Source organism: Papaver somniferum, chromosome 5 (genome assembly GCF_003573695.1).
Source record: "Papaver somniferum cultivar HN1 chromosome 5, ASM357369v1, whole genome shotgun sequence".
Classification (NCBI taxonomy): domain Eukaryota; kingdom Viridiplantae; phylum Streptophyta; class Magnoliopsida; order Ranunculales; family Papaveraceae; genus Papaver; species Papaver somniferum.
Window position 1 is genome coordinate 31,401,139 of NC_039362.1, and position 15,032 is coordinate 31,416,170.

Sequence of the window (15,032 nt, forward strand, 5' to 3'; positions counted from 1 at the left end):
AAGGTAAACCTTTTGAGCTATGAAGGTAAGAGATGTTTGGAAACATAGTGTATTTACTTATTTTTGGATCTTCTCTTGATCTATTAACCTTTCATAACTGGTCCACCAACGTCCGTAACTCCGTATCTTACTTAGGAGTTTTTTTTAGAGTTTCCTTAACAAGGATGTTCTTCTCTTGTTCGTAAACATATGGATTATATTATTTTTCCTTCCCTATATATAATTATTTTTTTTGGAGAACTCCTCAAGATCTGAAGAAGTGGTGAATCTTGAAATGGAAGAAGACGTTCAGTTCAAGAACTTGTCTTGAAAAAGATGATTGCAAGGAAAGAGTACAACTCCTGGATTGGTGAATCTGTCAAAGATTTAATTCTTTTCAGATTGACTCGAAGGTCTAATTTGCAAATCTTCAACTGCAAATAAATCAGCTCATTGATGGTCAGACCAAAATCCTTGAAAATCAAAATATCTTGATACGGAATCAGAAGAAATTCATCGTGGACTGCGTCAAAGCTAGGCAGCTAGACCGCGTTATTGATCGAAAATTTAATGTTCTTGAAAAGGCGAGGGTACCCAAATATACCTCAAGCTAAAACTTTTCCTACCTATAAGTCATTTCTTCGAAAGTGATTGTCTATGGACTGACTCGAGACAATACAGCTAATCGGTTCACACTTCGTGTGATCGTCTATGGATACGAGATCGAGACTATACAACAACGAAGTATGTTTACTTGATACAAAGGTTCGGACTTAACCAAACACAATAGGATTGCTTATCAAGTAAATAGGAATTAACTTTTGTGTAATTTACTTTAATTATAATAAAACAATTATAATGCGGAAATATAAAGTAAATGACACAACAAGATTTTGTTAACAAGGAAACCGCAAATGCAGAAAAACCCCGGGACCTTGTCCAGAATTGAATACTCTCAGGATTAAGCCGCTACACAAAATTACACCAACTTCGTATAGTTGAGACCAAGCAACTAAACCTATAGTTCACCTAGTTCCGTTTGTATTCCCACGCCTCTAACTTATAAATAAGTCACGTACTTGGAACAATTCCTTTGGTTCGTATTCCAAACAGTAAAGGAACAACAAATCTGTTTGGTATCAACTCTATTCAACCAAGTGATATGAGTCGGACAAAGGCTCTTCCGTTTATCTTAACATAAACTCTTTCCTCAGGTCCTTAGATATATCTTATGTTCAATTACCAAAGTAATCGTTTAAGATTAAGCCAACAACACTCTTAATCCAAAGAATTGTGTTGATGCCGATCTACTCAATTAATCAATCCAATCTACCACAAGGATAAATCGATTATTAATTGGATCCTCTTTTACCAAAACAAGTATTGTGCACACCAAAGATTATAAAACCCAAGTCAGATCTTCAATATCTTCTTTGTCTTCAAATCTTCTTAAATCTTCAATAAAAACCTGCACACAATCACTTGAATCTCTTGTGATCAATCACGCACAGAACGGAGTATGTTAACAATGGATTATCACAAGATCGTCTTTAGAACTCACAACAGTCTAAAGATCCCTGTCGAAACTCTGAACTAGTTTGAGTGAATCTTATATCAGAAGATAAGATTCTCAAGAATAAATAAACTAGGTGCAATCAGATTTCAACCAACGTTAGTCATTCAAATCAATCGAAAACAAAAGATAAACCGCAATTATCTAGTTTCCCACCAACGGTACACGCTAGAGCTTCTCAATCCCAAATAAGACTTTAAACTGAGCGGCCGTAAGAGATTTCGCCTAATTAGGTTACTCTTCTCTCCGAATAGGCGGCTACACCAGTAACAACAACAAAAGAGGAAGTTTTTTGTTACGAAGGATTAGTTTACTAGAAAGGAAAACTTCAAGTATTTATAGACAAGGAAGTTTGGACACCAAGGAATTTCCAAAACCGAAAATATTCTCAAGATATTCATTAAAGCACAAATTCGGTTTTCATAATTCCTGGAAATGCTCTGTCCAAAAATAATGATCGAAATCTCTCGGAAATCTAATTAGTAAATGCACATTACTAATTCTGGAATTTCCCTACAAAATGAAATTAATAACCTTAATTAAAAGATTCTTAACTTACTTATGTTTCGATCCTGGGATTCTCTTCCCTTAGCCGTTAAGGAATATCTTTGAACAATTAAGGAAATAAACATTCACAACACATGTTCAAAGTATGTCGACATCCTTACTTTGTAAGTTCTATTTCACACTTACAACCTTGAAACCGATTTGCCACACTTCCAAACAAGTTTAGAATTGGTTCATCTGACTTTTAAAAACTATGTGATTGATCAAACCAACATCCAATCACAATCATGGGTTTAACGATTCTACCAAAACAAGTTTCGGTTCTACCTTCATGTGAGTATTGTGCATAGTCACACTAGCTTTCCAAAATTTGGTTGACTAGGTACTAGGATCGGTTCGCCACATATATATGGTATCTAAATTATATGTGTTGCACATGTCGATAGGATCGGTTCCCCTTTGCCTAAAAACGTGTTGCACATGTCCATAGGATCAGTTCCCCTTTCTGTTATAAACCTTGTTACACCCATACAAGGATCGGTTCCCCTTTGTGATGTATTACACCTATTACTAGGATCAGTTCCCCTTTATCATATTTGGTCAGACAAAATACAAACCCGATCCTACCATCTCAGGTGATTACCTAAGATCGGTTCACTAATCAAACTCATACCAATATATAAGTCAGGCCTTTGTGGATAGTTCTACCAAGAACACAAACAAGTTTTCAGCGGTTATACTCAATCACACATACTGGTTGTTCATAAGATATGCAATGAATAACAAAACCAATAACACCTGGCAATTTCTTTTTCGGTTCACAAACAAGTTTATGAACTTACTTCCTTAGAACACATGTAAACATTGTTCTATAGGATGAAATCCTCACCTCATACCCATACATAATCACAATAGCATTCAAATGATTACGGCGATGTCTTATCTACAAAGTTTAATGGTTAAGCAATAAACTTCGTATTGTATATCTTTATACTATGTCTATCTAGAGTTCAAATATGCTTCACAGTTATGTTTTCAATATGCACAACTTGAAAGATAGTTAGGGAATGAAACAGTTCAAGTCAAATATCACTAACCTCAAGTGGAAGGATGATTGTTGTCGTTGTAGCTCCTTGCTTCTTCACATTTTCAAGACTTCACAATACTTGTAAGGTCTCATATCCTAGTACTTTCAAGCTAACCTATACGAAGTTGACTCTAGTACATAATCAAGCGACTCTTAACATGAGTTTTGATTCACTAAAATATGACAACCAAACTTGACATACCAACGCTTGGTGGGTTCAACTGATCCATGCTCTAACAATCTCCCCCTTTGTCAATTTTAGTGACAAAACTCTTACATCGTATGGATAAACAAATTACAAGAATTCATTACACATCCGCTTGATTCCTGATTCAACATCACAATAAAACTGCTTACATTCAATCCTTGAAAATGCCGTTGTTGACATTATAATAACAAAGCTATTACTCCCCCTAAGTAAGATTGGTAGATATTCAATCCGCACGTCTTTGTTATACCAATTCATATGACATGTTACTCCCCCTTAGTCTGTGCTTTCACTCTTTCGTTAGATAAACGTTCAAGCACCATTGTTCTTTTCCTTAGCGATACCAGTAAATATAAAATCAATGCCAGTATCACTTGTTTACTCCATATATTTCTCCCCCTTTTCGTCACAAAAATGACAAAGAAGCAAAAAAATAATAAGGACAACACGAAAAGAATCTTACAAATCTCAAAATAGACTTTCAAACCCGTGGAGTTAGACACGAGGGTTCCACATATCATGTTCTGATATGTTACCTAGGAAACAATTGTCCGAAACAATTTTTCCAATTTATTTTAGTAAACCAAAATCAACTAAGCACTTTAGTCCCTTTGCTAAACCGATTGTTCAAAAACAACCGCTTAATTTGATAAGACCAAAATAAAGATAAACTCTATTTTTCTCATCAGGTTCTAATTATCCATAAACTTAGACCTTTCAATTTTAAACAAGACAAGTACTAGGTTAGTTAACTAACATTTCTTGTTAAGGCATTCGATTAGACTTGAATAACCGAAACCTCACTTCGATAAGTCTAACTAAGATCATAATTAACTTAGTTTCTCTTATCCGGAATCGAGTTGGACTAAACAACTCATCCCGTACACTTTTTATTTCGTTAAGCCATAAATAATTCATACAAACCAAAATAAATCAACTTGCATAATTATTCACCTCAACCGAATGCAATTGAAACAACATAGACATTAAAAGCACCGCAATTGCACCGAAATTTTGTAAGCCTAAACAATTGATACCATACAAAAGCAAGATAACAATAGTTTTTCTTAACCAGAACCAATTGAATCACACACAACATCAATTGTACTGAACTTTTGTAAGCCTAAACAATTGATACCACACAATAAAGCAAGATAACAATAGTTTTTTTTAACCGGAACCAATTGAATCACACATCCACACACACATCATGGAATAAACATCAATTGTACCGAAATTTTGTTAAGCAAAAGCAACAAATATATATAATATAAACTCAGGCTTTTCTTAAACAGGAAAATAATTAACTAACAAGATTGTTACCTCAAATTTCGCATCCACTTCTCCAATATGTTTGCATCTTCGTCCAGTGAGAATTGATATCGAAATATCATCACGTTGTCATCCTTATGCATAAACAAGATAATAACAACAACCCTCAACCTTTACCAGGGAAAGGTTGAAAACCGGTTTTAACAATTGCAAGCAAGAGTTGAAAACCATCGAAACACATATGCTTTTATGCTAAACCAAAACCGATTCAACATATTGTGACTTTTTCACATATTGTTTCTACCAGAACCCCTCATGATTTTTTGATAAAACCTACCAACATGGGCTAGAACTTAATCCTGCTAAATCAAAAAGTCACTGATAGGTGTCTAAAACACCTTAATATTTATCTATTGTTTATGCTTTCTTCGCTAAGTTTTTTTGTAAATTATGTATCTTATGTTTGCTTTTGAGTGTTTAGGTACTTTGGAGTCATTTGGAACAAAAGAAGAAGAACGTCACTTAAAAGGAAAAAAGATGCAAATGTTGTTGGAGGCGAAACTATTTCTCATTATTTGATTTTATTTCTTCATCTCTGTCTGAAAAGCATGTCATTTTTAGTGATACAAATTATTGTCTGAAAAGTATGACAACTTTAGTGATGAAGAGACATTGAAGAGAAGAAGTGAATCTGAGAAATAAGAGACAGATATTGTTGGTGGAAGAATTCGAGGAAGGAAAAGCGTCAGAATGGAGCATAGAAGTTAAAGCTCGTGCCAACAAATGCTTGCCATCATGGGCTGGCAAGTCTCCAAGCTGCGGACAAAGGGAATCAACAAGGCACTATGTTTACATGAGTTGCATGGCTAGTTCACAAGACAGGCATTTTAAAGTATGTATAATGGGCTTAATAACTGATGTGGAGCCCATTCAATGCAGAGAGGTCATAAACAGATAGTGGATTTCACCACCACGACACTACACATATGCAGGTGAAGAGGAGAAAACATAGGTCTCAATAGAGACCCATTTCTTCTGTCACCAGAAGGGGATCTGGTTGTTGTTGCCGCACCGTCGACCTAGCCAAGCAGCGGCGTTATAGCTTTTCTCCATGGATCAACTTACCTGAAGCTGAGATGAAGAAGGAAGAATGGAATGAATATGCTGGCGTTCTGAACCGGAAAAGGGGAAGAAATTGAGCTGAAATTCAGTTGGAAATTTGTTGCTGTTGTGTCTGATTTTGGGGAGTATACAATGGGTATTTGCCAGGGTCCATCAAGATATTTTGAAGCTCGACCTTACAGGCTAAAATGAGTTCGAACTGATGTTTGAATCAGTGGTTCGAGTGTGTGCTAGTTAGAGTTCAGGTTGATGGCAGAATTGTTGGTTTGTTTGAAGACGTAAACCAGATGAATGGGGTGGAATTGAAGCTGTTGTTGCGATGGCTGAATCATGGAGCTGAGGTCTGAAATTGGGGCAGATTTGTGAACGGAAATCAGCGACAAAGAGGAGGATTTCAAGTAGTTTCTGCTGACAAGAATGACGAAGGGTGTAGCTCAAATTACAGGATGCATTGGTTCGATTCGGAGGAGATATGGCGAGTTCTTGAGCTGAATTACAGCTGTAATAGGCTGCTGCTACAACCAAACTGATGGATTGTTCTACAGGGTTTTGAGTTCAAATTGTAATCCGTGGTGATTTAAGGTCAGGTTTGAAGCTGAGAATTGGTTGTTAGCTGTCAAGAGTTATGAGACATCTACAAAGGGAAGAACTGAAGCTGTGTTCTGGTGGTTGTAGTTCAATTTGCAGGGTCGATTTGGGTATCGAAATGTGGTTGCTGTTTGGTGAAGATGTCAGTGGAATTGAGGATTGTTCATGAGCAGAAGCAACGGGTTTTTGAGAGCACATTGACTGCAACAGACACAGCAGATGTTCGAGAGATGGCTTTAGCAACAGCAGCTTGCCATGAATTCAGTGAAGCAGGTGAGTGTTTACAAGAGTTGAACAGCTACAACTGGTTGCAGTGTACATGGTCTTGAGGCGAGGACAATGGTGACTACTGGTGATGCAGGCAGTGAATGGTGTTAGAAATAAATGGTTAGTTGGTTCAAGTTTTGGAGCGCAACTTCAGCTGAAATATGATGTTGCTGGACTGTTTCACAGGGTTTCTTGTGGGATGATTTTTGCAGACTGAACTGGCTCGGTTTTGAGGAGATACTGCAAGTTTTTGAGCTAAATTTCAGCTGTAGTTCGTGAGATTTTGGTCATGGTTTTATGTAGAAGATCAGGCAAAGAACTGCAATTGTTGGTGTCCAATTTGGGAGCTGTGTTCGAAGGGTTTTGATGTTCATCTGCCAAGGATTGAAATGGTCTCAATGAGCGAAACAAACAAAACTGTAGCTCAAGTGTGCTGGGTTTGGAGTTGAACTGGGTTTGTATGGATGAAGTAATGGCTTGCACTGTGGTGGTTTTGAGAGATGTTTGAAGCTTGGGAGGACACGGCAGTAGTAACTTGAAATAAAGGGTAGTTCAGGCAACCAAGGAATGAGGCTGTGCAGGGTAGTCTGGTGAATTTTTGGCATTGGCTTGGACCGGATTTAGAAGCTTACAAGGACAGAAACTTGAGTACTAATCAGTCTCGGCATTGGATAGAGCTTGGGTCCGTGAAAACTGCTACCAAGTGGTGCTGTTGCAGTTGGTTGACAGAGATGAATGGATATGATTGGGGCCATTTTAGTATTTGTGTATGCCGATAAGTCAGTCAAGAGAAGGTCACGACTTTGCAGGAGCAGAAAAGGATATAAGAAGCCGCGAAAGCAGCAGAAACCCTACCCTGGATATCACCCTTTTGACGCCCCTGAAGTGCTGGAGAAAAGTTCGGTGAAAGCTACAACAACAACTCTGGTTGCTGTTTTGGTTTTAATCTAAACTTCTTTCTTTTAAACAATCTTTTAAGCCATATATCTATTTTTGAGAACAATGTTTATTATGAGTAGCTAAACTATCTTTTGATTAGGGGCGATTTTAATGCCCGGAATATGAACTCAATGATATGAAATTGTTTCTTCTTTCGCCATTATTTCCGTTATTGTTTGATTTCTACTATGCCAATATTGTTTATGAGTTATGGGTTAATTGTTTAAGTTCGAAATTGAATGATTGATTCATACCTCTATTGCTAGTTTAGAATTTCTTCGACCCGTAATTGTCTAGAAACTATAAACACAAGTAGCGATATATGGGTATTGATGATGGGACTTTGTTAAGTACCCGTATGTAGAAATTGACATTATTAGGTGATTCAATCTTTTGAATTCATCACTAGGAGCAACCTTATCTCACAAAACTTAGTGCATTTGTTTAAGTCACACCTAGAGAGCGTACTTTTAGGAAACTTGGCAAGTAGAATTCGGTAGTCGAGCGCTTCCGTATCCGGTTAGTTTAGGGGATAATAACGGGATAGTTGAGCGTACTAATGATCCTAGGGTTGTTAGTAACGAGATAATGCGAAGAACTTGGCTATATATCAATTAGGTTTATATTCCGTGGTCGAGAATGAATCCTTAATCAATTTCATCTCATATTTGAATACAAATTTACAATTTTCAGAACTTTTGAATCACAAATTCTTCTTTGCTAAGAATATTTGTATAACAACTTTTGCTTCATACATCTGTTGGGACGATCCTGCTTCCATTATATTTACTTTCTAGTGTAAAGAGAAGTAGAAATTATTATTTGCGAGTTGAAACCTCGTCAAAATTGGCGCCGCTGCCGGGGAGGCAGTGGCAAGTTTAGTTGTTATTTTTATTCTTAGTTTATATTCTTGCTTTTATTTTCAATTTCAGTTTACTTATTCAATCACTTAGAATCTTTCAGGCATTATTTCTTTGGTGAATGCGTGGAGAGGGCAGACTAAGTCCAATTGGTATACGTCTTCGTTCGGGCACTTTGCTAAAAGACTTGATTCGAGCAGTGAATACTCCACTTCCTCCTAGTTCTACACCAAGTGAATTCTCGGACTCGGACAAAGAGGAAGACAACACAATGGGAGGTCGACCACCTGCTCCAAGAACACTCAAGGAGCTCACTTCTCCAAACATTGACCAGCAACCTTTATGTATTCAGCTGAATGGAACTATTGAGTTGAAGCCGCAATTGATTCACTTGCTGCCCAAATTCAGAGGTTTATCGGGAGAGGATCCTAATCGTCACTTACAGCAATTCCATCATGTTGTGACTAGCTTGAAGGAAGCAACTGCAGATGCCGATATGACTATGATGACAATTTTTCCTTTCTCCTTTATAAATGATGCATGAGAGTGGTTCTTTTGCTTACCCTCTGGAAGCATAACCACATGGAATGGAATGAAGAAGTTGTTCCTTGAGAAGTATTTTCCGGCATCAAAAGCAGCTGTGATTCGCAAGGAGATTTGTGGTATTATACAAGTATCGGGGGAGACTCTCTATGAGTATTAGGAGCGCTACAAGAAACTTTTAGCTAGCTGTCCACAGCACCAAATCAACGATCAACTTGTGATTCAATATTTCTATAAGGGGTTGCTTTCTACTGGTAGAAATTTGATCGATGCCGCAAGTGGTGGTGCACTCACCAACAAAACCATTGCTGACGCTACAAGCTTGTTAGAAAACATGGCTGCAAACACTCAACAATTCTACACTCGAGATGAACCAATGGTAAGGAAAGTGAATGAAGTTGGTGATTCTTCACATATGGAACTTAGAATGGGTAACATGGAGAGGATGATGCAACAAATAGCAGCGGCTGTACTACCATCATACACCGAAGAAGTTGAGCAAACAAGTGCTATGTACCAAAATCAGCAAAGGCCAAGCCATATTCCAGCACATATAATCCGGGTTGGTGTGATCATCCTAATTTCAGCTACACCAACAAGCAAGCTGCAACAAATCCTACTTTCAATGAACAAGGAGGGTACCAATTCATGCAAAGGATGTAACAAGAAGCTCAAGGCATGAGTATAGATGACAAGTTGAATCTCATTCTCAACACAATGGCGCAAGATAAGCAAAAGGCAAAGATGGATATGAAGGACATCCGTACAGGGTCAACTAGCTACTACCATGAGCAAATTGGAAGCACAAGCAGCTGGAAAACTTCCTTCGCAACCATTAAATAATAAGGAGACTGTCAATGCTATTGAGTTGCGAAGTGGGAAACAAGTAGAGAAACCGGTAACATCACCGGAGGCCCGTGAACGTGATTTAGAGAAAGAAGTGGATGAAGCAGTCCCTAAGGATGATTCGGTAATAAATTCTTACTCTAAACCTCTTGTTTCTACTTATGCTACTCCTCCACCTTTTCCTAGCAGGTTTGCAAAGTCTAAGAAGGAGAGTTGACACCTCGTCAAAATTGGCACCGCTGCTGGGGAGGCAGTGGCAAGTTTAGTTGTTATTTTTATTCTTAGTTTATATTCTTGCATTTATTTTCAATTTCAGTTTACTTATTCAATCTCTTAGAATCTTTCAGGTACTATTCCTTTGGTGAATTCGTGGAGAGGGCAGACCAAGTCCAATTGGTATACGTCTTCGTTCGGGCACTTTGCTAAAAGACTTGATTCGAGCAGTGAATACTCCACTTCCTCCTAGTTCTACACCAAGTGAACTCTCGGACTCGGACAAAGAGGAAGACAACACAATGGGAGGTCGACCACCTGCTCCAAGAACACTCAAGGAGCTCACTTCTCCAAACATTGACCAACAACCTTTATGTATTCAGCTGAATGGAACTATTGAGTTGAAGCCACAATTGATTCACTTGCTTCCCAATTTCAGAGGTTTATCGGGAGAGGGTCCTAATCGTCACTTACAACAATTCCATCATGTTGTGACTAGCTTGAAGCAAGCAACTGCAGATGCCGATATGGCTATGGTGACAGTGAAAAAGCGGGGGTACAACAACCACACCCAACAATTCGATTAGCAATCTGTATGGACAAACTCCAATATACTTTATAGAGAATCAACTAGACAGTCAGACTAAATCTAGAGAAAAGTATATCAAAGAGTTTATATCTCAATCTCTCGATTTGATCTTTACTAAAGCAAATAGAAATCTGCGAGTCTTTATCAAAGAGAGATAACTTGGATGGTACCAAAGACCAATATCCAAGTGTCAATCTATTTAAATCAACAACCAAAAGGTCGGATATTCTAATTGATTGAACAACACACAACCTGTGATATTTCAAATATATAAACAAAAATAATGAGGAATAGAAATAACACAAAAACCAGAATTTTGTTAACAAGGAAACTGCAAATGCAGAAAAACCCCGGGACCTAGTCCAGATTGAACACACACTGTATTAAGCCGCTACAGACACTAGCCTACTCCAAACTAACTTCGGTCTGGACTGTAGTTGAACCCCAATAAATCTCACACTGATCCAAGGTACAGTTATGCTCCTACGCCTCTGATCCCAGCAGGATGCTACGTACTTGATTCCCTTAGCTGATCTCACCCACAACTAAGAGTTGCTACGACCCAAAGTCGAAGACTTTAATAAACAAATATGTATCACACAGAAAAGTCTATGGTAATAGATAAATCCGTCTCCCACGAATATATCTACGAGTTTTGTTCCATCTTTTGATAAATCAAGGTGAACAGGAACCAATCAAAAACCCGGACTTATATTCCCGAAGAACAGCCTAGTATTATTGATCACCTCACAATAATCTTAATCGACGCAGCAAAAAAAGATATTGCGGAATCACAAACGATGAGACGAAGATGTTTGTGACTTTTTTCTATCTTTCCTATCGGAGATATAAAATCTCGAGCCAATTATTTCAATTGTACTCGTAACGATAGAAACAACAAGATCAGATCACACAACTACGATAAAAGTAGTATCTGTCTGGCTTCACAATCCCAATGAATTCTTTAAGTCGTTAACCTGGTTTAGAAGAAGAAACCAAAGGTTAAAGGAGAATCGACTCTAGATTAGCACAACTAGTATCGCACATAATGTGTGGGGATTAGGTTTCTCAGTTGCTAGAGTTCTCCCTTATATAGTCTTTCAAATCAGGGTTTGCAATCAATGTTAGCTTGGTAACAAAGCATTCAATATCCACCGTTAGATTCAAGCTAATATTTCTCAACCATTGGATCGAAAACTTAGCTTGTTACACACAAATGAAATGTCCAATTTTGGGTTTATGAACCGTACCCAAACATTAACATTTATTGGTTAAAAAAATAATTAACCATTGGTTAGCCATATGATCACTTTCATATCAACCATATTCTTCTTCACCATAACTAGTCCAAATGACTCAAATGAACTAGTTAGAGAGTTGTTCAATTGCAAGGAAATCTTATGTAACTACACAAGACAACCAAAATCGGTTTGATTCAATCGAATCGGTTCATGAACTTTATAGCCACGGTTTGCAAAAGCATTCCTTAGTTTATTTAAACATTAGTTCAAGAACAACCGGTTTTAGATATAACCTTCTCAAGTTCGCGGACTGGGTTCGCGGACTTAATCTCATGGAAGGAGTACACAAACTCCAGCAGAAATACTCGGGTTTGAGAACTTCGCCAGTTCGCGGATTGGCTCACGCCACTTCCATTTCTCTTGATCGACAAAGTTCGCAAACTTTGGTTCAAGGAATAAGGACTTATACATATATATGTTTCCACAACAATGCTTATATCCTACCAATGGTTATGTAATCTAAACTCTCATTTCAATCATTTGAAACATTCTCAAAGAACGTTATATAGCCATTATTCACAGACCATTTTTCGTCAGAGCAATTTCCAAAGTGATTGAAACATTACATGACTTTTGTCACTAGGAAAAGATGAATTTTGCGAAAGCGAAAGCTTACCAACACACATTTCGAGAAATAGATAAACGAGATAAACTCGGCTCGAGATAGAAAATGTGTATACTGAAAGTCTATACCAAAACGACTTTTGTCTCAAGAGTAGGAGATAGAGTAAATAGACTTTTGAGTGACAAATAAGTTCAAGTCTCCACATACCTTTTAGTCGATGAAGATCCACTAGTTCCTTGAGTAGTCCTTCGTCTTGTATGATGATTGCCATGGAGTCTTGAGATCAACTACACTTTCTATCCTAGTCCGAGACCTTTAGCTATATAGGCTAGAAATAAAGACTTATAGTTTTGATCACTAACATTGACAAACATGCTTGAGATAGCAACGCATGCGAGTTCGACCGGGCAATGCTCTAACAGACAAATTTTCCTTTCTCCCTTATAGATGCTGCAGGAGAGTGGTTCTTTTGCTTACCTTCTGGAAGCATAACCACATGGAATGGGATAGAGCTGGCAAACCAGCCAAAACCCGCGGATAAATCCGACCCGGCCCGTGAAAACCCGTACCCGGCTTGGCTGGTTGTATTAACAAGCCGGGTTAGGGTTGGAGAAACGCCAGCTTGTGTGAGAACGGATAAACCCGTCCCGTAAATCCGCGGATATAACCCGTATACCTGCAATCCATTTATGCCGCGTGTCCCTATCAGTTTTTATGCGTGTCTGAGTCTGAGGCTCTGAGCATAAATAAAACATAAAAGAAAAAGACCCTAGCAACGTTATCTTCTCTGAATCTCTGCTTGATTTCTTTCTTCTTCTCCGTCCGCAGTGGCAATCACCTGACCGAACTCCTGGGTAAGTGACGAAATGTGATTTCTAATTGATTTTAATCTTCAAAACAACGAGTCTTCTTCTCCATCTTAACTTCTGCAAATAGTGATTCGATTAGTTTGAGTTTTTTCAGATTTTCGAATTGGGGTTTTGTTAATAATCTCTGCTAATTCTTCATCTTGTTGTGGAAGATTCAGAGTTGAGGACAGGTAATCTTCTAATCCTATCTTCTTTAGTTCTTCTGTGTACTGTGTTTATGTAATTCATGTCATGTCTGATAATTTCTCTAGATTGGTTATGTTTCAAACTTTCACTGCTCAATCAATGACCAAAGTTGATGATTGAGTCATTTTGCAAGTCAATTGCTGATGTTAGTCCATGAACCATGATAGTAGACAGTAGTAACAATTTGAAGAATCAGTTGTTCTTGCTGCCAAGATGAGATTACGTCTTCAATATCTTGTCCTTGGACCACAACATGCAAGTTCAAACGAAAGAGTTCACGGCTTTTCTGCTTTACTTGTGGATATGAATCATATGATTGTATCATAGACTCAACTCGTCAATGATCTTAAAGATCTGTTTCATTATAAAGGGGGTAAACTTATTTCTTGTCATTATATCGTATTAACAGACATAGAGAGTCTCCTAGGTGAACTGATGGGGACCTTTTGAGTTGAAAGAATCATTTGTGATGTGCAATTGAAGCCTTATAGTGATCCATATTATTTGAGCACACCTGAAAAACATATATAGTTGCGCTCGTTTGAGACCCAGTTTTATATTTTATGAATCGATATTTATACTGTCTTTAATTTTCTTTGGCATCTCACAAAAGTGAAACTAGACATTGTTGTTTACAAGAACTTTACTCTGCCTTCACCTTTTCTTTTCTGTTGTAGTATCCAAGGAGTTTCGTTAGACTTTATGAACTTATCTATATTACCAGCACTTTCTGACTCTGATTTTTAAATGGCACTTACGATTTATGGTCTTCAGCAAGTCATTTTGCAAGTCAATTGTTGATGTTAGTCCATGAACCATGATAGTAGAAAGTAGTAACAATCTGATGGATTTTGTTTTCTTTTCTTTTCCAAGTTATTTTCCTTTATTGGTTTGAATTCTGTGAGTGTTTTGTTATTTAACCATGATAGTAACTAGTAAATAATGTACTGATTTTTGTGTCTTTGACCTATTCTTTGTGGCTCCATCCAGATTCCAGGATGTCAAGTGTACAAGAACAAACTCATTATAACGATGTTATGAGTAGTGACGGTGAGGATGATGATGTTGAGATGGTAGATCCTTTGGATGGCTCTACAACTGTTGATTGTGCACCTGCACCAGTTTCAGGTGAAAAGGAACATAAACTTACATCTGATGTTTGGGAATATTTTGGTCTCATAAATATAAAGATGGATCAAAGAAGGGAGTGTGCAAGGCTTGTAAAGTGGGATATAAATATGATAGCCAGAAAGGTGGAACCTCATCTATGAAAAGGCATAAGTGTCGTGAGCGTCATTCTCAGGACATAGGGAAAATGATTTTATCTGCAAAGAATGGCCAGTTGCCTCATCTATGAAAAGGCATAAGTGCGACACCTAGTCACTGACTGTTAAATCTGTAATCTGTTGATTGAATTGAATGGAAATGTCAAATGAATTAGATGAATGTTAGGTTGCAGAGGAGTTTTTGATGGCCTGAATGTGGTCGGAAATAATCCAGAAATCAGAGGAAACTAAG

General features: G+C 37.7%; 1 long non-coding RNA gene across 1 annotated transcript; it reads left to right on the forward strand.

Annotated features, from left to right (window-relative positions):
- The first annotated feature begins 5,631 nt into the window (after nucleotides 1-5,631).
- Nucleotides 5,632-10,634, forward strand: LOC113281304. Its single transcript, XR_003326011.1, has 3 exons — nucleotides 5,632-7,542; nucleotides 8,506-9,915; nucleotides 10,139-10,634. It is a non-coding gene; the product is annotated as an uncharacterized LOC113281304 (long non-coding RNA).
- The last annotated feature ends 4,398 nt before the right edge of the window (nucleotides 10,635-15,032 follow it).